General features: G+C 34.8%; 1 protein-coding gene across 25 annotated transcripts in view; it reads left to right on the top strand.

Annotated features, from left to right (window-relative positions):
• Nucleotides 1-22,669, top strand: part of LOC140516445 (uncharacterized) — a 269,830-nt gene that overhangs the window by 8,224 nt on the left and 238,937 nt on the right. For 18 of the 25 annotated variants that reach the window (XR_011971366.1, XR_011971367.1, XR_011971368.1 and 15 more), the window contains exons 2-6: nucleotides 4,420-4,567; nucleotides 7,007-7,111; nucleotides 8,638-8,700; nucleotides 9,863-10,029; nucleotides 12,271-12,435. The gene's annotated coding sequence lies outside the window, so the exon portion shown is untranslated. Of the gene's footprint in view, nucleotides 1-4,419; nucleotides 4,568-7,006; nucleotides 7,112-8,637; nucleotides 8,764-9,862; nucleotides 10,030-12,270; nucleotides 12,436-22,669 lie in introns of all 25 variants that reach the window. The other 7 variants (XM_072627413.1, XM_072627410.1, XM_072627426.1 and 4 more) reach the window with 6 other exon arrangements.

The raw sequence follows: 22,669 nt of genomic DNA, 5'->3' as shown, positions 1-22,669 counted from the left end.
CATATAAGTCTTTCCAGGCCTCTGTGAAGTCATCCTGTTCATCATTTCTTATTGTGCAATAATATTCCATTACATTCATATACCATAATTTATTCAGCCATTCCCCAATTGATGGGCATCCCCTTGATTTCCAGTTTTTGGCCATCACAAAGAGGGCTGCTGTAAATATTTTTGTACATATGGGACCCTTTCCCACTTTTATGATCTCTTGGTGATACAGTCCTAGAAGCAGTATTGATGAGTCAAAGAGTATGCACATTTTTGTAGCTCCCTGGGCACAGTTCCAAATTGCTTTCCAGAATGGTTAGATCAGCTCACAGCTCCACCAATAGTGAACTAGTGTTCCAATTCTCCCACATCTTCTCCAACATTTATCATCTATGTGATGATGATATAATCTATGTGTGATGTGGTATCTCAGAGTTGTTTTGATTTGCATCTCTCTAGTCAGTAGTGATTTAGGGCATTTTTTCACGTCTATAGATATCTTTAATTTCTTCCTCCAAAAACTACCTGTTCTTATCCTTTGACCATTTATCAATTGGAGAATGACTTGTATTCTTGTATATTTGATTCAGTTCTCTATATATTTTATAAATGAGATCTTTATCACAGACACTAGTTGCAAAAATTCTTTCCCAGTTTTCTGCTTCCCTCCTAATCTTGGTTGCACTGGATTTGATTGTGCAAAAACTTGTCAGTTTATTGTAATCAAAATTATCCATTTTGCACTTCATAATGCTTTCTATCTCTTTAGTCAAAAATTCTTCCCTTCTCCATAAATCTGATAAATACGCTATTCCTTGCTCCACTAATTTTTTTATAGTATCAATCTTTATACCCAGATCATGTACCCATTTGGACTTTATTCTTGTGTACTGTGTCAGGCATTGGTCTATGCCTAGTTTCCATCATGCTGTTATCCAGTTTTCCCAGCAATTTTTGTTGAATAGTGAGTTCTTATCCCAGAAGCTGAGTTCCTGGGGTTTATCAAACAGTAGATTGCTATATTCATTGACTACTGTGCCTTGAGTACCTAGCATATTCCACTTGTCTACCCTTCTGTTTCGTAGCCAGTACCAAGTGGTTTTGATAAGTGCTGCTTTATAATACAATTTGAGATCTGGTAGAGCTAGGCCACCTTCCCTAGCATTTCTTTTCATTAATTCCCTTGCTATTCTGGGCCTTTTTTTCTTCCAGATGAAATTTGATATTATTTTTTCCAGTTCTAGAAAATAATTATCAGATAGTTTGGTATGGCACTAAATATGTAAATTAATTTAGGTACCATTGTCATATTTATTATATTGGCTCAGCCTACCCACGAGCAACTGATGTTTTTCCACTTACTTTGATCTGACTTTATTTGTGCAAAAAGTGTGTTCATATAGTCCCTGGATTTATTCTAGCAGGTAGACTCCCAAATATTTTATAGTGTCTACCCTAGCTTTAAATGGGATTTATCTTTCTATGTCTTGCTGTTGGGCTTTGTTAGTTATGTATAGAAATGCAGAAGATTTCTGTGGGTTTATTTTGTAACCTGCAACTTTGCCAAAGTTGTTTATTATTTCAAGTAGTTTTTTACTTGAATCTCTGGGATTCTCTAAGTATGTTATCATATAGTCTGCAAAGAGTGATAACTTAGTTTCTTCTTTGCCTATTCTAATTCCTTCAATTTCTTTCTCTTCTCTAATTGCTACAGTTAACATTTCTAGTACCATATTGAATACTAGTGGTGATAATGGACATCCTAGTCCCCACCTACTTAGCAGAGTGAATGTAATTACTAAATAGTATCTGTTTCTCTTTTACCCAGGAACCCTGAGAGTCTTCCCCTCCCAATTTGATTTTTTTCTTTTATTAAAAGGGGTCATCACTTGAGCAAGTACTTAAAGAAGCCTGTTCTTTGAATGGGTGTAGCTCACTCAAAGTGAGAATCTGATAAGATCTTAGCCTAAAATGTCCAGGGTCTCACATTGCATCCTGGGCCCTCTCCTGTCCTCCTGATGAATATCTGGCCTCTGGACCTAGATGGCTCTGGAGGAGAAAGTGAGGCTGGTGACCTTACATAGCCCTCCCTCACTCAAATCCGAGTCAAGTGCAAGTCATATGGTCTTGAAGTCAGGTTCCTCTTTGAGAACAAAGGACAAAATGCAAGTTACCTACAGTATAGAGTATAGAATTCTTTAGGTGGAGTCTACTTATCTTGCCTTAAACACTTATTAACTGTGTGACCCAAGGCAAATCACTTAACTTCTCCCAGCCTCAACTTTCCTTATCTATAAAATGCAAATAATAATGGTTTTAATTCACTTGGTTGCTGTGCGGATTGAATGAAATAATAAAATAATATTGGTAAAGAGCTATGTAAGTGTTAGCTCATGTTATTATCATAGTTACTGATTTCAGTATTGAATGAGAAATAAAACAGGGAGTTGTGTGTTCTTCCAGTGTCCACATTCTTGGAATGTACTCCATACAATGTTCAAACAGAAGAGATTTTGTCCATTGACAAGCAGTTTCTTCAGGTAATCTTATTTGCCCTTGCCATTTATACCCTTGAAGACCACAGAGCCACCTCAGTGAGAGCCACACCTTTAGAAAGATGTTGAGTGAATGTGTCTTCCATTATGGCATATATGCATGGGAAGTATGTTAGTACATTTGTATTTTAGGCAGGAACTGTGGATGAATTGTGAAGGAACTAGGGTTGGATTGCAATTGAGAAGTTACATAGCACTTTCTTTGAACACAATTGCTAACTACTGCAAAAGCCTATTGTTTTGTACCCCTATCGATATATTTTTGCTGCAGATTGTCAAACACTGTGATCTCAGAAGAATTAAAATTACACATGACCTAAAGAGCAATGGAAAGATATATAACAGGTAGCAAAGTGCTACTGCAAATTAACCATAATTCCTACGCCAGAAGTAGTATAAAACAGTCATCAAGGACAAATACAGAAGTAAAGAAGAAATAGGATATTCATAAAAGAGGGAAAAAAGTCTGTCAGTCTGAATGCTGTACGAGTGTCCATAAGACTCTAAAGGTCCAGAAGTTGGTTTCCATACTTTGGGGAGATTCTCTATGGAGGATTTACAGAAAGGCATAATAGCAATCACACAGATTGCGACTTGTACCAGTAAAGAGAGAAGCTACTTTTAGGAAGTCACACATACATTGAAATAACTGAGGTTTCAATCTATAAAATGTTTTCCTTTGTATTCCTTTAGTAAGATCTTTTTTTGTTAGTGAAATAATTTTTTTTCAGACAAGTTTCGCGAGTAACAATACTGTTAGACCATATTCATTCTATAGAAAATTGGGACCATTGCTTATTTTATACTTGCCACTTTATACCCACATTTACGTATCTATAATGTATATGTACAGAATACTGCAGGTGGAGATGCAAAGATTAGATAAATACAGTTCCTGCTCTAGTGGAGCTTTTTATCTAAACATTTGTAATAAGTAATTGTTTCTTATATTTAAAAAGTCATGCATGCACTTAGATTGGGGGAGGGAATTATGTTTTTATTTCAGTATAATTGGTTTCGTTGCTGTTCCTTTGTATTTTATTTTTTATGCTTAAAAACATTCTTAGAAGAGGTTCATAGGCTTCACCAAGTTGTTAAAGAGAATTTTTGCTGGGGATGGAAGCTCAATTCCATGTGGACAGTCTCGGGCGGGTAAAGGTGGGAACTTCTAAATCTTAGAGTTCTCATGAGGCCCCCCATAAACACCAGGGAATCGAGGAGTGAGACCGAGCAATCTCGTGTATTTCCGCCTCTTCCCGTGAGAAACGTGATGGGAGGAGCATCCCCCTGGAGACTGTCCTGCATCTGGGCACACCTATTGTTATCTAACAGGCACGGTATTCAGGTGCAAACTATGCGGCTGGACAGCTTAATTAGGATCAGGAAAGCCTGAAGGCACTCTTAGCTCGGGAGGGGTCGTTACAGGACAGAAGGCTCCGTTTTTCCTCTCTTCGCTCTCCCCTCCCCCTCTCTCCCCACTTACACTTCTACTTCCAATCTCTTATTATAAGATCTTTGCCTCCTTGGGAGATTCCTCGCTCCCTCCTAAGGAAGAATTCCCTCTGCACTTGTAACCAGGACCCTGAATAAAAGCTTAACCCTTGTTTGACTCCGGAAAGTCTCTTCTCTCATACGTTTATCTGGTTTGGCCAACTGAAGACCATCGATAGAGGTAAGGTAAGACTTGGGTAGCCCTCAGGCCTCTAGGCCTGGCAAATTTTGATTTAAAAAAGAAAAAAGATCAGTGTGTACAAACTGCAGAGAAGACAAAGAGAGTTTCCTTATCTGGGAAGTCCCTCTACCACAGATCTGATCCCTATTTCCTTAAACTTTAAAAATTATCCAGACTTTAATACCACCATCTTTTCTTTTGTAGAAGCTTAGGACTCATTTGTCTCCTGCAAAACCAAAAATGCTACAGAAGTTGCATGAGAATCCTTTCTCTCTGTGCTATGATTCTAAACTATTTAATTCATTACAACCATCACCTGGGTCAACTACTTACCATCGATGTGGACTGTATGGTAAGTGTGTCATTTCCTTTAAGGACTCTTGATATGTTGAGTGTGTATATTTACATATTCCTGAAACTACATAAACAAGGCAACTCTAATCTCTTAGAAAAGAAAATAGGGAAAATTTAACTCAATGTGGGTTCTTATGTAAAGGCATAGCAAAAATTTGGTTTTTTTTCTATTTTCTTTTTTTTTTTTTTTTAATAAAAATGGATCTTTCTTGTGATGCATTTTAGGTAGAAATAGGATTGACAGAAAGAATGGACTTTAACTGCTGTAATAGACAACATAATATCCAGACAGCTAGAAGTGGAATTAGAGGACCAGGCTTTGAATCTAGGTTATTCTAATTACATAGATTGTACCTATAGGTTATCCTGGAGGACAATTTAATGGGCCAGCAGCCCTCTTTCTTAGTGCTTTGGGGATGCAGGGGTGACTCTTCCAATTTCTGTGTTATTTCTGGTTGCTACAACTGCAGCTACCGTAACTACTCCTAACTTATTCAATAATAAAGGTGGGTTCATGGCTCTCATCCTTATCCTTTGGGGATGAGAGTTGGCTTAGCAACTCTGTTATGTAGGAAGTAGCCTTTTCAGAACAAAGAAAAGTAGTAGATATGCTGATTTTCAAGCAGCCAGCCTTCCCCCACTGCTCTCTCTACAAGCAATTTTGTCTCTGATATTAGCCATCAGTATGAACTATAATTTTATGACTTCTGTGGAAACAAAATTCAATCATACCTTACATTCCCATCCAAATTCTATGATTCTGTATGATCTTAAATGCTGAATATTGAACTTTAAGAGTCAGTATAGCAGAGTAAATAGAGGATTGTCTTTGGAATTAGGAACAAAGACTTGGTTTTGAACGCAGAAGAGTTATGTGCCTATGGGCAGATTACCCGACCTCTCAGGATCTTGGGCAACTGTCTAAGCCACTTGAATTAGAAAGAAGTTGCCAGTCCACGTTGGCAGAGAGAATTTGTCGACCAGGAAGTTCTTCACAGAAATGATTTCATAGCTTCCTTGTTGCCTTAAAGGGAAACCAGCCTTTGTAAAAGAGAATTTGCTGCTCCTACAGCAATATATTATCTCACTTTTACTAATGAGAAAACACACTTAAAGAATTAAGTGACTTGACCATGGTTACATAGCTATTAGATTTTTGAGGCAGGATTAAACCTAGGTCTCTTCTGCTTCCAGGTCCCAAGATTCTTTCCATTAACAACATCAGAAGCAGTAGCAATTAACATTTAGATAGCACTTTAAAGTCTGCAACATACTTTACATATATTATCTCATTTGGTCCTTATAACAATCCTGTGAGGTACGTACAGTCAGAGTAATCATTGCTGCTATGATGATTCTGTGCATTGACCTAGTATAGTAAGTAGGACCTTTTATTATGTTAAAAAGTATGCTTCAGACTTTGCTTAAAGCCTTAGAGAGAACTTTGAGGACAGATTAAGGGCATACTTTTATACATAAGATAATAAATTTATGGCATTTATTATCCCAGATTGAGGTACAAACTGACAATAACGCTTCAGAGAAAGTAAAACAATCTGTTGTGGACTTGTTACTCCTTAAATTCGTAAAAGAAACTAGGATGTTATCATCATCATCATTATCATATCACTGAAATTTTGAGGTTGGTGGCAGGAAAGATGATGGCATTTCACAACATGCCTCATTGCTAATGAAACAGAATACGAGGTTAGAGTAACCATATGGGTTTGAACTAGTATAATAATTCTTATGTTCTTAATGCATTTTTGAATTTTCCAATAGGGATCAGTCAGAACTATTGAAAAATAAACTTTGAAATTAGTACACTAATGAATTAAACTGTTACTTGTGTAGGAAACAGAGGAAGGAATTCTGTTTCCACAGGTTAATCAGAGTTGTGATCTGGTATGGTCAGAGTAAAGGTCAGAAATTTGTGCTCACACTTGATGAGGTGTGTGAGGGAAAGCCTATGAGAGAGGAGAACATGAAGTCATGTAGCAATAGATGGTATGGTGGGAGGTCCAAAACTCAGAATAGTATATGAAGCTTACATTGTTCTGAAAAAATTGTACTCTTCCTGTAACCTTACTTGGGAAGCTACTTGTGCATTCAGAGGGAATGAACCTAAAGATTAATAAAAGCTTTCCTGATTTCTCAACAGCTATTGTGCTTTGTTTTAGGTGAGCATGTTTGTCACAGTTGGGGGCTAGTTATTTGGGCTCACTTTTCACAATAGTTGTATTAATATTTAATCCTGACACAAATTGTAGACATAGGTAATATCATAGAATACCATTGTTCTCTTTAGACTTTCATCTTAGGAATTTGAGGACAGATTGTCTGACATATTACTGAAAAAATTGTAAATTTTAATTGATTAAAATTTTGGATTTTAATTTGGAACAAGGTAACAGTAAACTACTTATATATTGTTTAGGATCCCTGAGATGTTCACAGTGCAAGCAAACATACTATTGCTGTGTAGCATGCCAAAGAGAGACTGATCTGCACACAGCATTGTGTGCAAACCTATTAACCAAATGTGAGTATATGAGATTTTTAGAGTAAAAAACTGATCTGAAAGATCAATATATAGCTATTCATGGTATTTATAAGCACCAGTTTTATTAGAGTTTTACTGCTGAAGATATTAATATTTTAAAGTTCCAGGTACTATTTATCTTTTTCTTAGGGTTAATTGCCTTTTTTTCCTTTTATTTTATTCCTTGTGACAGGTGATGTAGATGCTGTGTCCATTTGGTGGTGCTGTTAAAACATAACCTAATCATTTCTAGCTGACTTCCATGCTTTCTGCCTTCTTCAGAGATTTTTATCAGTTAACTAGAATGGAATACATTTCAGTCAGGAGGTGGCATTGCCCTCAGGCCACCATCCCCTTGGCTACATCATAGCCTGTCTTATTTAGGTGTGTTTGCACTGACTTTTCCCAAAGTTACAGTATCTCTCCTGCTTACTAGAGGGTGCTTGCCTAGAAGTTTGTAGGCTGCTCTCCTTTCTCATTGGTCTTTCTCATAAGACTGTGATGCTGACCATGATTCAAAATTGAGCTAGGAAATGAAAATAGAATATCAGAATTATGGGAATCTCTGTAGGTCTTTGGCCCTACCCTGTATCTGAGAAATTCTTTTCAATCTGACCAACTTTCTGTGTTTCATAGCATTCTACACTGTACTCACACACATGTTCATCATACCCAAAAAAGGATTCAGAAAAGAATTTTTAAGAACTACTCAGTATAGGACTATGATGGCTTCACCCTCTCCCTCAGTTCTTTCAAGCATTTCTTCAAGTAGAAAATTTTCTTCTGAACACTTTTTATTTTACTCAGGTGACAAAGGGATTAGGGGCAGGAGTTGTCAGTTCTAGGACCTCATTTTAGAGGGCTGAAGAGTCATTCAAGACATTCTCTACTTGGGAATTCCTTTGTCTCCTGTCTCTATCTTTGTGATTTTACCTGTCCTTCAAAACCCAGATTTAATGCTAGTTTTTCCAGGAAGCCTTTGAATTATTTCACTCTCCTCCCCTTCAGAAGTTATCTTTCCTTCTCACCTTGAACTTCTGTTCTATGCTTATTATACTCTTCATTATGCTTATTGATTATGTATTATTCCTCTGCTTGATATTCATTTCAACAAATGTGCAAGGCTCCTTCTGGATTAGAAACTCCATGAAAGAAGAGAATATGTCTTTCTTAGATTTTACTTTTCTTAGCACCTAGTATGGTTTATAGATATGACATAATAAATAGTACATAAATAAATCAATTAGAATATACCTTATTAGTTTTAATACAGTGTAATTTTCAATACCTCTTTAATTAGTATTGAGGAGAACCATAATAATACCTTTATTATCACTCAGCTATCAGGGAAAATTTTGGATATCCAGCCATGCTTCATTGTGTTCCTTACATAGAGCTAATGTTTTACTTTATGGTTGCTTTTTTCTGTAGAGAGATTAAGCTATTTTTGTTTTTAAGGATAATTGTGTTTCAATTGCTTCTTTAATTCTGTAGTATTAATATTTAAACCTTTTGCTATTTTCCAGTTTCACTTACCTGAAGATACAAAATTATCTTGTGAAACAAAGAAAATGGAAGTAAATAAAGAGGTATAACATGTTTCTCTTCACCTTTAGATTTAGAATTTGGACCAAAATTTTACTGAATTAAGAGTAAGCACCTTTATTATCATCAATGTACTTTGCTTCTTTGGACTTTTTTAATGGTTTTGTTGGAGCAGTGGTATACCATTATATACAGTATTAAGAGTAGAGCCCAGTGTTGCCAGAAATCATTTGTAAAATCTGAGGAATAGCACTGAGGTAGTAAAACATTAATGCAAACTCTTTGAAAAACCTCATTTTCTTTCCTATTTTTCCTTTCTTCCCTCTCCTTTCTTGCTCCCTTTTTTTCTCCCCACTTCCCCCATCCCTTTCTCTCACCTTAGGAGTAGGGATCAATGCATTATGTTTCTATCCCTTGAAACACAGTAAGTGCTTAATAAATATTTAATTGAATTTTTCCTTTTAAAAATATGTGTCTTTATTAAAGTTTTGTTCACAGATGAGGGATTATTTCCACTTCTTTGTATATCATTTTGTTTTTTTAAAAATTAAATGTAATTTTGTTATAGAAATTCTGAAATTGTTCATCTTTTCTACAAGTAGTCAGACTTAGTGTGATGAAGATGGGATATTATATGATGAAGCTGGAGAGGTTGTTAATGGCTTTAAAAGCCTAAAAGAGAAGTTTCACATGACTAGTATTAGAAATAAGTTTTACATGATTGCACATAAATAACCTTTATCAAATTATTTGCTGTTTTAGGAAAGGGGGAATTGAGGAAGTGAGAAATTTGGAACTCAAAAAAACTTTTAAATGAATGTCAAAAATTGCCTTTACAATGTAATTGGAAATAATAAAATGCTATTTAAAGGTAAATGGAAGTTTTATGTTTAATTCAGAGGCCATAACTAGAGTCTGCAGTTAAAGTTGTTTCACATGACATAAAATAAAGGAATTTTAAAAAGATTTGCTTCTGTGAGTTCTCTAAACCAAAACAACTCCAAATAAACAGACATGTAATACACCATGGTTGGAAATGAAAAATTATTTTTTATGGAATTTTAAAGTTTTACTTAAAAATTTGAGATTTCTGGATAAAGCTTCAATATAAAACATACATGTAAACGTCTTTTATAGCTTTTTAAAGAGGAAAATCAGTTGCTATTGCCCATTCTTTCAATGTAGAATACCTTTCATTTCTTTCAGGCCATAAAATGCTTTGTTGCCAGTGTAATTCCAGCAGAAGGAAGTTGTGACAATGACTGTGCCAGTGCTATTAAACCCTTAAGAACAGTATTGTTCTTCTAAAATTGTTGATATATTACAAGAAGAAATGATTTCTTTTGCTGGTGATGTTTGGCTTCTGGGCTCTGGTAAAATCAAAAAATCATTTATTTCTCTATCCTTCTGTAGAACTTAAAGCATTTCAGTTTTCTCATTTATTTTCCAAGTATTCCTGAAAAGACGGTAAGGAAACATGAGACTCATTCCAGCCATTTTGAATAATTCATCTTTTTTTTTTTAAATTTGGGAAAGAGCTTCTTTCCTTCCCTTAAGTAATTGATGTTAAAGTCTGGTCAGTAAAGTCTCTTTGAGAAGTCTACACAAATTTGAATTTCATCACTGTATCAAGCAGGCATTGTAAGCACCTCAAAATAGTTGGGCTTTGTAATTTTTTAAGGACTTTGTATTCTAGACTTTTAGAATTTAAAATTAGTCTTCCTTGATTCAAGCCTAATGCAGTTGAATTGATGTATTTTAGTGAATTCAGTTAATATGATATACTTAGCACTGATCTCTCTTTCAGTTTCTGATACTGTATCATTGCTGATTTTGAATTTACATGGTATATGTTGAAATTACTGTAACTGAATAGAGCATGGGCTTTGGACTTAGGAGGACCTGAGTTCCAATCTGGCCTCAGTCACTTACTAGCTGTGTGGAAATCACTTTACCCCAATTCCCTTCCAAAAAAACTCTAAGAAAAAAAATCATTCTTAACTCTTCAGGCCTTTTAGAAAACACACTTCTACAGAATTTTTTAAAACTATTTGTTAAGTGATTTACCACTATTTGACTGATATGTATGTATAATATATAATGACATCAGTATTTGAATATCTTTTCAGAAAACTTTTGATAATCTTAATTTTACTGTATTTTCAGTAATTTTCACTGAGCATAAACTTTAGGTGTGTTAAGTGATTACTGTTTTAAGGTTCATTTTTTTTTGCATTATGTCACATTTCCCATTTTTTAATTTTATTTTTTAAATAGCTAGCGAGCTCTCTCCCAAAACATAATGCCCTTAAGCTCAAAAGAGCTTCATTTACTAAACATTTCAAGTCTTGTTCTTTGTACCCAGTTTACTAATAAATAATATTTGGAGATATGTAATCTATGTTGTACTATTTGATTAAAAAGATAGCATACATTTTTAAAAGAAATAATCGCTTTGTTATATCATATAGGAAAACACTCAGATCATGTACTTTTGGAAATGGGGTATAGTTTGAGATCCATGGGACAAAATTCCAACATGCAAAGTTCAGATAAAAGCGAGTATTCATGTTTTTGAAATATTTTTGTCAATAATATTGACTTCAGATGGAGAAAATTAACTCAGTTTGAGATTGCGGAATAAAATGTCTCATTGCTTCCCCCCATATGCTTTTTATATAGTTTCTTGTTCCATGTATAGTAGGTCACCCTCTTAAATTTAATTGTGAAGAAATCTTTTTCTCATTGTTTTAAATGAGGTCATACTTAATAATTTTGGGAAGAGGATAGACATTTTTGTTGGCATGAGGTTCAGAAACTTATTGAAAATTATATCAACCTTGGACAGTTGGTCAGGAACTGAGAGGATGCTAAATGACCAGAGGCAGGGCTTCAACAACTGATCTCCCTGAATTCCACGGCCAGACTTTTTCAGTAGACCATATTATTTAAAATAAGAATAGACATTTCCATGGTGCTTTTAAGGTTGACAAAATGCTTTCTTCATCCCAGCCCTATGAAAGAAGTATTGAAAATAGAGTTAGTTCTACTTAAAAAATAAGGTTCAAAGAGGTTGTTACCTTTCCTTGGTCATACATATCAAAACATGGATCTTTCAATTAAATAAACTATTATTAAATACCTTCTATATGCCAGGCATGGTACTGGGCACTGGGGATATATATATAAGAAATACAGCCCTTGTCCTAAAGGAGCTTTGCTGTCTAATGGGGAAAGACAACACATAACAGGAAGGGAGAAAGAGGAGGGGGCTGATTGTAGGAGGTACCTGGCACAGGGGAGTCATGTTCTTTGGACTTCAAACCAAGCAGAGTGGAAGATTGAATGTGGAGGATTCTAATTGAGTCTCCTAATTGTTTTCCATCACTGTCCTTCAGAAAAGATTTGTTCCTGGCTTACCAGTTTTGTGTTGTAATTTTTAATCTGCACTTCACTGATTCAACTAAATATGTCCCTGATAGTGTGCTGATTCTATACAACAGATAAATATTATGGAGTATCAGGCTTAGGACTTTCATTTAATTTTTGTAGCTGTTAAAACTCATTTTAAAATAATTGATCCTAAATTTTTGTTATTTGAATTTTCTGGCAAGGTGATTTTGAATATTCTGGAAGAAAAACAGGTGAACATACAACACTGTCTGAATATAAAAGTAATCTCATTCCAAAGGTGTTATCCCCAAATGTTGGAGAGGAATTTTGTGGTGTCATTGCTCATATTGAAATTCCAGAAGACTTCTTTTGTCAACAAAGTGACTGTAAGTAAATTTCATTTTACCCACTACCTGATGAATATCAGCCCCCTTCACGCTGTATATATCTTCATATATTTTCTTACTAATTTACAAATGGATATTTGTATTTTTAAAAACATGCTTTCTGAGGCATAGTTAGGTGGTGCAGTGGACAGAGCACCAGCCCTGAAGTTAGGAGGATCTGAGTTCAAATGCGGTCTCAGGCACTTTACACTTACTAACTGTGTGACCCATGGCAAGTCACTTAACTCTGATCACCTTGAAAAAAAATTAAAACATAACTTCTGTCTACAGGCCAGCTTACTGAACTTCAGTTATCTCTTAGCAAATACTGTAATAAAATGTCTACCCAGTCTGACTTTTATCCAGCCATTGGAGATATTTGGTGTGCACAGTTCTCAGAGAAGAGAAAATTATAGAGGCAATTGTTATGTTTCATCAAGGCTGCATCAATCTGTCTCGACCCTCTGCTGTTAAGGATTTTCAATAAAATTATCCATTTTCTTCTCTTTAAGTGATCTGTTGTAGTTAGGATGAATTACTAACTAAGAGCAATAAAAATAAATTTTTCTAAATTTTCTCAATAAAGTTTTGCTACAGCAAAAGCTAAATTATCAAAATAAATCAGTTCTTTAAAAAAAAAAGCAACTGAGGCAGAGCCAAGATGGTAGAGTAAAGGTAGGAACCCACCTGAGCATTCTCAATTTACCCTACAGATAACTTTAAAATTAAATACCACAAATCTAATTCTGGAGCGGCAGAACTAACAAAAAGTTGGGTTGAAACAATTTTTCAGCCCAAGACAATGTAGATGATTGGAAGGAAAGTTCTGTCTGAGGTGGAGGTAAGGTCTAGATCATAGTACAGTACAGGTTGTGTGCTGGCAAACCAGCAGCAGGCTTTGGAGTCAGTTCAGCAGTGGCAATGGAAGGAGGTCTCAGCCTGCAGACCATGAGTGGGTCAGATAACTAATCAGAAAGAGATTACAGTGCATCCTTTGCTGACACTGGGTGTAGGACACTGTTGCATTCACAATATGCAGTTCTGAGTTGCAGTCTTAGGGCAAAAAGGAACAAAAGCCCACTAACATTTATTGCCATAGGGGACCAGGGGCCCTGATCACAGTTCCAGAGTAGAGAATAGTGCTTGTGGTTGCTCAGAAGAGAATCGGGGTCCTGTTATCAAGTTTAAGGCGTCAAAGACTGTTTTGGTTGTCCACATAGCAGAGCACAGGCCAGGACAACAGTGACTGTACCTCTCTTTGACTGCAACATCATTGGATGAACTGACAACTTATGGATCCAGTAGAATTGACTTTGAAAACAGAAGCACAAAAAAATCTGAAATTTGGGAACAGTGCCTCATACACCCCAGTATCAGAGCCCAACTTTAACATAAAGTAAAAAGTCAAGAAAAAGGCTAGAAAAAACAAGTATAAAGAACCTGACCATAGTGATTACTGATTGTGATAACAGGGAAGATCAAACTCTAATCTCATAAGAAGACAAAAAAACCAAAACAGCTATGTGCAAATCCTCAAAAAAAAAAAAAAAACTATTGGTTGGACACAGGCCCAAAAAGAATTCCTGTAAGAGGATTTTAAGATTCAAATTAAAGAGGTGGAGAAAAAAAATTGGGGATAAAAGAGAGCAATAGTAGAAAATCATGAAAAAAGAGTCAATAACTTGGTAAAGGAAGCACAAAAAAATCCTGAAGAAAATAACACCTTAAAAAAACAGAATATACCAAATGATAAAAGAGACACAAGAATCCACTGAAGAGAACTCCTTTGCAAAGCAGAATTGGCCAAATGGAAAAAGTGGTATGAAAGCTTCTTGAAGGAACTAATTCCTTAAAAATTTAAATTGGGCAAGTGGAAGATAATCTAATGATTCCATGAGATATGAAGAAACAAAAGAAAATTGAAAGAATGAAAAAATTAGAAAAAAATGTGAAATATATAATTGGAACAAACAACTGACCTGGAAAATAATATCAAATAAGAGATAGGCTCAGAATTGTTGAACTACCTGAAAGACATGATCAAAAAAAAGAGCCTAGACATCATTTTTCAAGAAATTATCATAGAAAACTGTCCCAATATCCTAGAAATAGAGAGTAAAATAGAAATTTAAAAAATCCCCTGGTAATATCCAGAGCTAAATAGAAAAATTTTACTTTAAAATTGAGGACTCATGGGAAGTGGAGCAAGGTAAACATGAAAGAGAAATTATAAGGGATTCAATAAAGTTAAACTATATACATTCCATATGGAAAGATGATACTTGTAACTCCTAATAGCTTTATCATTATTAAGGAGACAAAAGGCACGAGTGTAAGTTGGCTATGATGGGATGATTTTTGAAAAATAATATTTAGAAGTGAGAAAGTGATTCACTGGGAGAAGGTGGAAGGTTGAATATGGAAAATTATCTCCTGTAAAAAAGGTGCTAAAGACAGAGCTTTTACATTAAAGGAGGAGTTGAGGGATGATAGACAATACTTGAAACTTATTCTCATCAGAATTGGTTCAAAGAGGGAATAATACACACTCAGTTGGGTATAGAAATCTGTTTTACCCAATAGAGAAGTAAAGGGATGAGAAAAGGGGGAGTGATAGAAGGGAGAGTGGATTAGAGGAAGCAATAATCAAGAGTCAGATTGACTTTTGAGAAGGAACAGCTGAAAAAGAGAGCAAGCAAAGGATAAATGGGGAAAAATAGGATTAAGGAAAATATATAGTAATCATAATTGTGAATGGGATGAACTCACTCAAAAAACATAAGCAGATGGTGGAATGGAGTAAAAATCAGAATCCAATAACATGTTGTCACAAGAAACATACTTGAAACAAAGAGACACCCAGAGTATAAAAAAGGACTGTTGAAGCAGAATCTTTTATGCTAAAAAAGTAGGGCTAGCAATCCTGATCTCAGTCACAGAAAAAGCAAAATTAGACCTAATTAAGAGAGATAAGCAGGGATTACATTATGTTAAAGGTCCCATAGACAATAAAGTGTTACCAATACTAAACATTCTAAACTATCAATACTAAACTATATATACCATCAAATGGTATAGCATCCAAAGTTTTAAAGGAAAAATTTAATGAGTTTAAGGAGGAAGTAGACAAAAAATATACTAGCAGAAGACCTCAACTTCCCTATCTCAGAACTAAATAAATCTAACCAAAAAATAAACAAAAGTTAAAGAGATAAACACAATCTTAGAAATGTTAGATATGTTAGACCTCTAGAGAAAATTGAATGGAACTAGAAAGGAGTATACCTTTTTTAACCTTCACAAAAATTGACCATTTTTAGGACATTTAAAACCTCACAACCAAATGCAGAAAAGCAGAAATATTAAATGCACCTGTTTTAGATCATAATGCAATGAAAATTATATACAATAAAGAGCCATGGAAACAGCTGATACCTAAACGAGAAAGAGTGAACAGAGAAAGAAAACTATAGATCTTATTTCCCTAGTGAATATTGATAAAAAAAATGTAAATAAAATACTAGCAAGAAGAAGACAGCTATGTATCACAAGGTTCATACGCTGTAACTAAGTGGGATTTATTTCAAGAATGTAAGACCTGTTCAGTGTTAGGAAAATTATCAGCATAATTGATCATATCAATAACAAAATCAATAAAAATCATGATTATCTGAATAGATACAGAAGCTTTTGACAAAATATAATACCCATTCCTATAAAAATACTAGAGAGCATAGGAATAAATGGAGCTTTCCTTAAAATAAGTGTTATCTAAAACCATCAGCAAGAATTATCTGTAATGGGGATAAGCCAAGCAAGGATGTCCATGATCACTACTGTTATTCATTGTCATACTGGAAATATAGCTATAGCAATAAGAGAAGAAAGAGAAAGTGAAGGAATTGCAATCGGCAATAAAGAAAGAAAACTATCACTTTTTGCAGATGTTATGATAGAATATTTGGAAAATTCTAGAGAATCAACTTAAAAAACTACTTGTGATAATTAACCACTTTAGCAAAGTTCCAGGATGTTAAACAAACCCACAGTAACTCTTGGCATTTCTATGCATTGCCAACAAACTCGAGCAGCAAGAGATAGAAAAGTTCCATTAAAAATGTAGACTCTATAAAATATTTGGGAGTCTGTCTGCCAAGGCAAACCTGGGAACTAATATACTTACAAAACATTTTACACAAATAAAATCAGGTCAAAAAAAATTGGAAAAATATTACTGTCTCATGGATAGGCCAAACCAGTATGATAAAAATGACAGTTCCACTTAAATTAATTTACTTTTTCAGTGCCATACTATTCAAACTACCAAAAATTATTTAATAAAGTATAAAAAATAATCACATTCCCCTGGAAGAAATAAAGGTCAAGAATATCAAAAGAATTAATGAAAAATGTGAGGGAAGGTAGCCTTAGCAGTATCAGAAATCAAAGTGTTTTATACAATGGTAATCATCAAAACAATCTGGTACTGGCTAAGAAACAGATCAGTAGATCAGTGGAATAAATTAGGTATACAATACAAAGTGGTAAATTATCATAATAATGTAGTGTTTGATAAATTCAACGATCTAAGCTTTTAGGACATGAATTCACTATTTGACAAAAATTGATTGAAAAATTGGAAAAGTTTGACAGAAGCAAGGTATAGACCAATATTTCATATCATACACCAACATAAGATCAATATTGAACATAAACAGTAATACCATGAGCAAATTAGAGAAACATGGAAAAGTTTACCTGTCAAATCTGGATAAGAGAAGAACTTATGACCAAATGACACCACATTGTGGAATTTAAAATGGATCATTTTTATTATATTGAATTGAAAAGGTTTGCACAAACAAAACCAATGCTACCAAGATTAGAAGGAAAGAAGAAAATATTGGTGGTGGTGCTGGGGAATTTTATAGCAAGCTTCTCTGATTAAAGTCTTATATCAGAAGTATATAGGGAGCTGAGTCTAATTTATAAGAATATGAGTCTTTATCCAATTGATAGTCAAAGGTTATGAACAAACAGGTTTCTGATGAAAAACAAAACTATATGTAGTCATATAAAATGCTCTAACTTGTTATTGGTTAGAAAATGCACATTAAAACAACACTGTGGTACATACCTCACACTTATTTAATAAGACAGAAAAGGAAAATGATAAATGATTGCAAGGATGCGGAAAAGCTAGGACGTCAGCGCACTTTTGATAGAGTTGTGAACTGATCCAAATATTCTGAAGAGAACTTTGAAACTATGGCCAAAAGGCTATAAAACCATGAATACCCTTTGACCCAGCAATACTACTATTAGGTCTGTATCCCACAGAGATAAAATGAAAAGGACCTAGAGTGTATAAAATACAGCAGTTCTTTATGTGGTGACAAAGAATTGGAAATTGAGGGGATAACTATCATTTGTAGAATGGCTGAACAAGTTGTAGTATATAATTGTGACAAAATGGTATCATGCTTTAAAAAATTATGATTACATTGCTTTCAGAAAAACTTGAGAAAACTTGGTTGAATGAATATAGAATGAAGCAAATAGAACTAGGAGAACATTGTACATAGTAACAGCATTGCTGTATGATGATCAATGTGAATGACTCAACTATTCCTAGCAACAAATGATTCAAGACAATTCTGAAAGACTTAGGATAAAAGATGCTATCTACCCCCAGAGAAAGAATTGATGGAGCCTGAATGCAGATAAAAGCATTCTTTTTTTACATTATTTTTCTTTTTTTTTGGCTCAGTTTTCTATTGCAACATGGCTAATATGGGAATGTTCACTGTACATGTATACTCTATATGAAATTGCTTGCCTTCTCAAGGAGGAGTTGAAGGGAGTTTTAAAGTTTTTAAAGTTTCAAAAAACATGTTAAAATTGTTTTACATGTAATTGAGAAAAATGAAAAAAGTTTGAATTTTCTAAAAAGTACTCAGTTTTGTATGAAGTAAAATTTTAAAGTTTACAGAATTGTGAACTTTTCTGAGATGTCAAAAGATGAGTTAATAAGCCAAGTCTTTTCAGTATTGTACTATTGCACAATAGAAGCAGTGGAGTTGACTATAGAAAACTGGCTTCAGAGTTAGGAAAACTTGTGTCCCAGGTCTTGCTCTGAGTGACTATAACTCTAAGCAAATCACTCAACTTCAGTTGATCCAGGCAACTCTCCAAGTTGTACATCTGTACTGGTAAAAGCAGTTTCCTCACCACAGTTTCTTCTAACAGTGAACTCACAGTTTGGACTGGAATTGCTTTAGATAATTTATTGTATCATAGCCATATCTTGCATGTACCATTTATTTTGAACCTTTCTAAAATCGTTCAAGACAGCAGTTGTTATTAAGTGTCTACTCTGTGTATGGCACTGTGCTAAAACACTGGGGATGCAAAGGACAGAAAATAGTCCTTACTCTCATGGAACAAACAGCTGTACAAACAAGACATATATTGGATGAATTGGGGATGATCTCATAGGGAAGGCTCCGAGGTAAAGACTTCTTGCTGGAAGTGCGAGTTGAGCAGAGACCAGAGGGAAGCCAGGAGTTGGAGTTGAGGAAGGAGAGAGATCCAGGCAAGGAGGATGGTCAGAGAGAATGCCAGGAGCAGAAAAATTTAGATATGGACTTGGGAATCAGAGCCATTCTTTTCTTGTGGAGATTTGGATAGAGGAAGACATAATTTTTCTATTGCAGAATTCTTTATTATTGTGACATAAATTGTTGTACACTTACCACCAAAATGAGGTTCTATTGGGCACATTGTGAGTATGCAGTAAAGAATTATTTATTAATTGAACCTAAAGAAGTTTTACCTAACAGAGTTCACATTTCCTCTGAAATGGAAGTTCTTCAAGACATCTTGGCAAAATGCTACATTTGAGGAAGTGGTGGCTAAAGAAGAGATGTGCTACTCTTGTTAAAACAGATTTCCAGATTGCTTAAAATACATTTAATATTAAATAGATGTGTTACTATAAATGTTAGAAAAGTATTTTGGTTCTAACACATATATATACATATGCATACATATATATATATATACACATATATATCTACACATATGTATATGTATATATGTCTGTATTTTTCAGAGGATAATCAGTGGCACCCTGCCTCAGTACTGGCATATGCTTCTGAAGTTTCTGCTTTAGTGGGCTACGTTGATTACGGAAACTTTGACATCCTTAAATTGAATAAACTTTTGCCTCATGGCACCAAGATTATTGGAATTGCCAGTGCAGGCCATAAAGTGCATCTTGGCCAGTATGAAGTAGTTAGACATTTTTATATCATTTTAGGGTTCAGACTAAAAAATTATGGTACAGCAATTTATAGACTAAATCCCAAAGTAAAGGTGTTGCGTTGAGAATGACAAGGGTTTTCCTTTTTCTTGGAAGCTGAAAATATTAGAAGAGGGAATGTGAGGTTTGTACTTGAATTTCTACAAAGGGATGAATTTTACCCATAATTTAAAAGAAAGTGACATGAAAGGAATAATTGGGAATTTATACTATGATTTCCATAAAAGTATTTTATTCATTATTGACTATATTTTATTTTGGTTCTGGGCCTCTGTTGTTGAATTATTCCTTTGAAAAGGATGTTTTAAAAAGAACTGTTTTAAGGACTGAAGCCATCACCAGGAATCTGGTCACTGGAGGCAATTTGAGTCAGGAAGAAATTAATATGAAATAAGATCATTATGGTGAAAGTTGTACGCAAGAAGGAAAAGAGTTCTGTAGCGGAGCTTATAGATAAGTCATTTAAACTCTGCGTCACTGTTTCTAAAATCCTCGTCAAAGCCAGCTTTGCTGTAGGAGAGGGCAAGATATGGACAACAGATGCATCCAGTGACTTGAGAGAAATTAGTGGTAAGTAAATATTTGAGTAGGTACTCTTAATAGCATATATAGTGGAGTACTAAATGGGAAATGGTCTAAGTTCAACAAAGACATGAATGAAACTATGAACATACCTGACTGATAACTTGATTCATTCACAGGATAGGTAGACTGTGATAAGAGGAATTCATTTAAATATCAAGGAGGAAGCCTTGTCATCTCCGATTCTAACCCTAAATGTGCTCTGATTCTAAAATGCCTCTGATTCTAACCCTAACCCAATTCTAACCCTAACCCTAATCCTAAATGCACTCCGATTCTAACCCTAACCCTAAGCCTAAATGCACTCTAATTCTAACCCTAAACCTAACACTAACCCTAAGCCTAACCCTAACCCTACCAGGCAAGAATAGACCAATCCTTGTCCTCAAGGAATTTATATTCTACTGAGAAAGACAAGAGCATGAAGAGTATAGACGGTATTAACACAAAATAAGTAAAACATAATTTTGGGAGAGTACTAGTAGCTGCAGAGATCAGGAAAGGTTTCAAAAAGAAGCTGGTGCCCGATCTGAGTCTTCAAGGATGTGAGGGATTCTGCCAGCTGAAGGCCACAAAGAGAGAGTGTTCCATGCACAAGGCACAGCCAGCAAAAAGAAGAGCAAGAAAGGAGTAATGTGTAATGAAGCTGGAAGGATTGATGGAGGCCAAGTTGTGTTTTTTTTTAATTAATTAATTTTCTCCCAGTTAAAAAAACAATTTTTCACCTTAGTTTACAAAATTTTGAGTTGCAAATTCTCTGCCTTACTCGCCCCTCAATTGAGAAGGCAAGTACTAAATATAGGTTATACATGTACAGTCATGCAAAATATATCCATAGTACTCATGTTGTGAAAGAAAACATAGACAAAAAACGTTTAGGAAAATGAAGCAAGAAAAATTATTCTTCAATCTGTATTCAGACACTATTAGTTCTTTCTCTGGAGATGGATAGCATTTTTCATCAAAAGTCCTTCAGAGCTGTCTTGGATCATTGTATTGCTAAGAATAGCATTCTCTGCTGATCATCTTACAGTATTGCTGTTACTTCATACACAGTATATTTCACCTTGCCTCAGCCCATGTAAGTCTTCCTAAATTTTTCTGAGACCATCCTGCTCATCATTTCTTATAGTACAATAGTATTCCATCAAAACCTCATACCACAGCTTGTTCAGCCATTCCCCAATTGATGAGCATCCCCTCAATTTCTACTTTGCTCTCCCTAGAAATGAGCTACTATAAATGTAGATCTATATAAACATAGGTCCTTTTCTATTTATTTTTTTAAACTCTTTTAGGATACAGCCATAATAGTGGTATTGCTAAGTCAAAGGGTGTGCATGGTTTTGCAGCTCTTTGGGGTTCCAAATTGTTCTACAGAATAGTTGAATCAGTCACAATTCCAGCCACTGCACATTGAAGTCTTGTTTTTCTCACATTCCCTCCAACATTTTCATTCAGCTTTTCAGTCCTATTAACCTATCAAATAAATATGAAGTAGTACCTCAGAAATGTTTTAATTTGTATTTCTCCAATCAGTAGTGAGTTAGAATGTTTTTTCATATGGCTATAGATACACCACCTGAAAGCTGACCATATCTTTTGACCATTTATCAGTTTGAAAATGGTTCTTATTTTTCTAAATTTGACTCAATTCTCTATATGTTTGAGAAATGAAACCTTTCTCAGAGAAACATGCATCGAACATTTTTTTCATAATTCCTTTTACTCACTTTATTTTCCTCCATCCTGTCCCACCTCCTCCATTTATTCTGTTCTCTCTCTGCTTTCACCCTGTCTCTCCTCAAAATATTGCTTCTGATTACCCTCTTCTTCAATGTGATTTCCCTATCATAACCCTGTCTCTTATCCCCTTCCCCTCTTACTTTCTTGGAGGGTAAGATGTCTATATACACTCAATTGAGTGTGTATGTTATTCCCTGTTTGAGCCAATTTTGATGAGAGTAAGGTTCACTCACTCCCCCTCAATTCACTTTTCTTCCTCTCCACTGTAAAAGCTTTTCCTTGCCTCTTTTATGTAAGATAAATTACCCCCTTCTACCTCACCCTTTCAAAAGAGGCCAAGTTTTAAAGGGTTTAAATGACAGAGGAATTTATGTATTTGATATTAGTGTTAGTTACATGTTATGTTGCATGAATTATGTGAATTATAACTAGTTCTTCATTAGGGGTTCACTGGAGTTAGAGCAGGGAGTGACATGGTCTGACCCATAAGAAAAATTACTTTGGAAAAACTTTAGGAAAAATTATATTAAGTGATATATAGTGAAGTGAGCAGAACCAGGAGAACAGTTTTTACAGTAACAA

The sequence above is a fragment of the Notamacropus eugenii genome, chromosome X (assembly GCF_028372415.1).
Source record: "Notamacropus eugenii isolate mMacEug1 chromosome X, mMacEug1.pri_v2, whole genome shotgun sequence".
NCBI classification, from domain to species: Eukaryota; Metazoa; Chordata; class Mammalia; order Diprotodontia; family Macropodidae; genus Notamacropus; species Notamacropus eugenii.
Note: the sequence above shows the minus strand (reverse complement) of the source record. Positions and strands in the feature narration are given on the sequence as shown.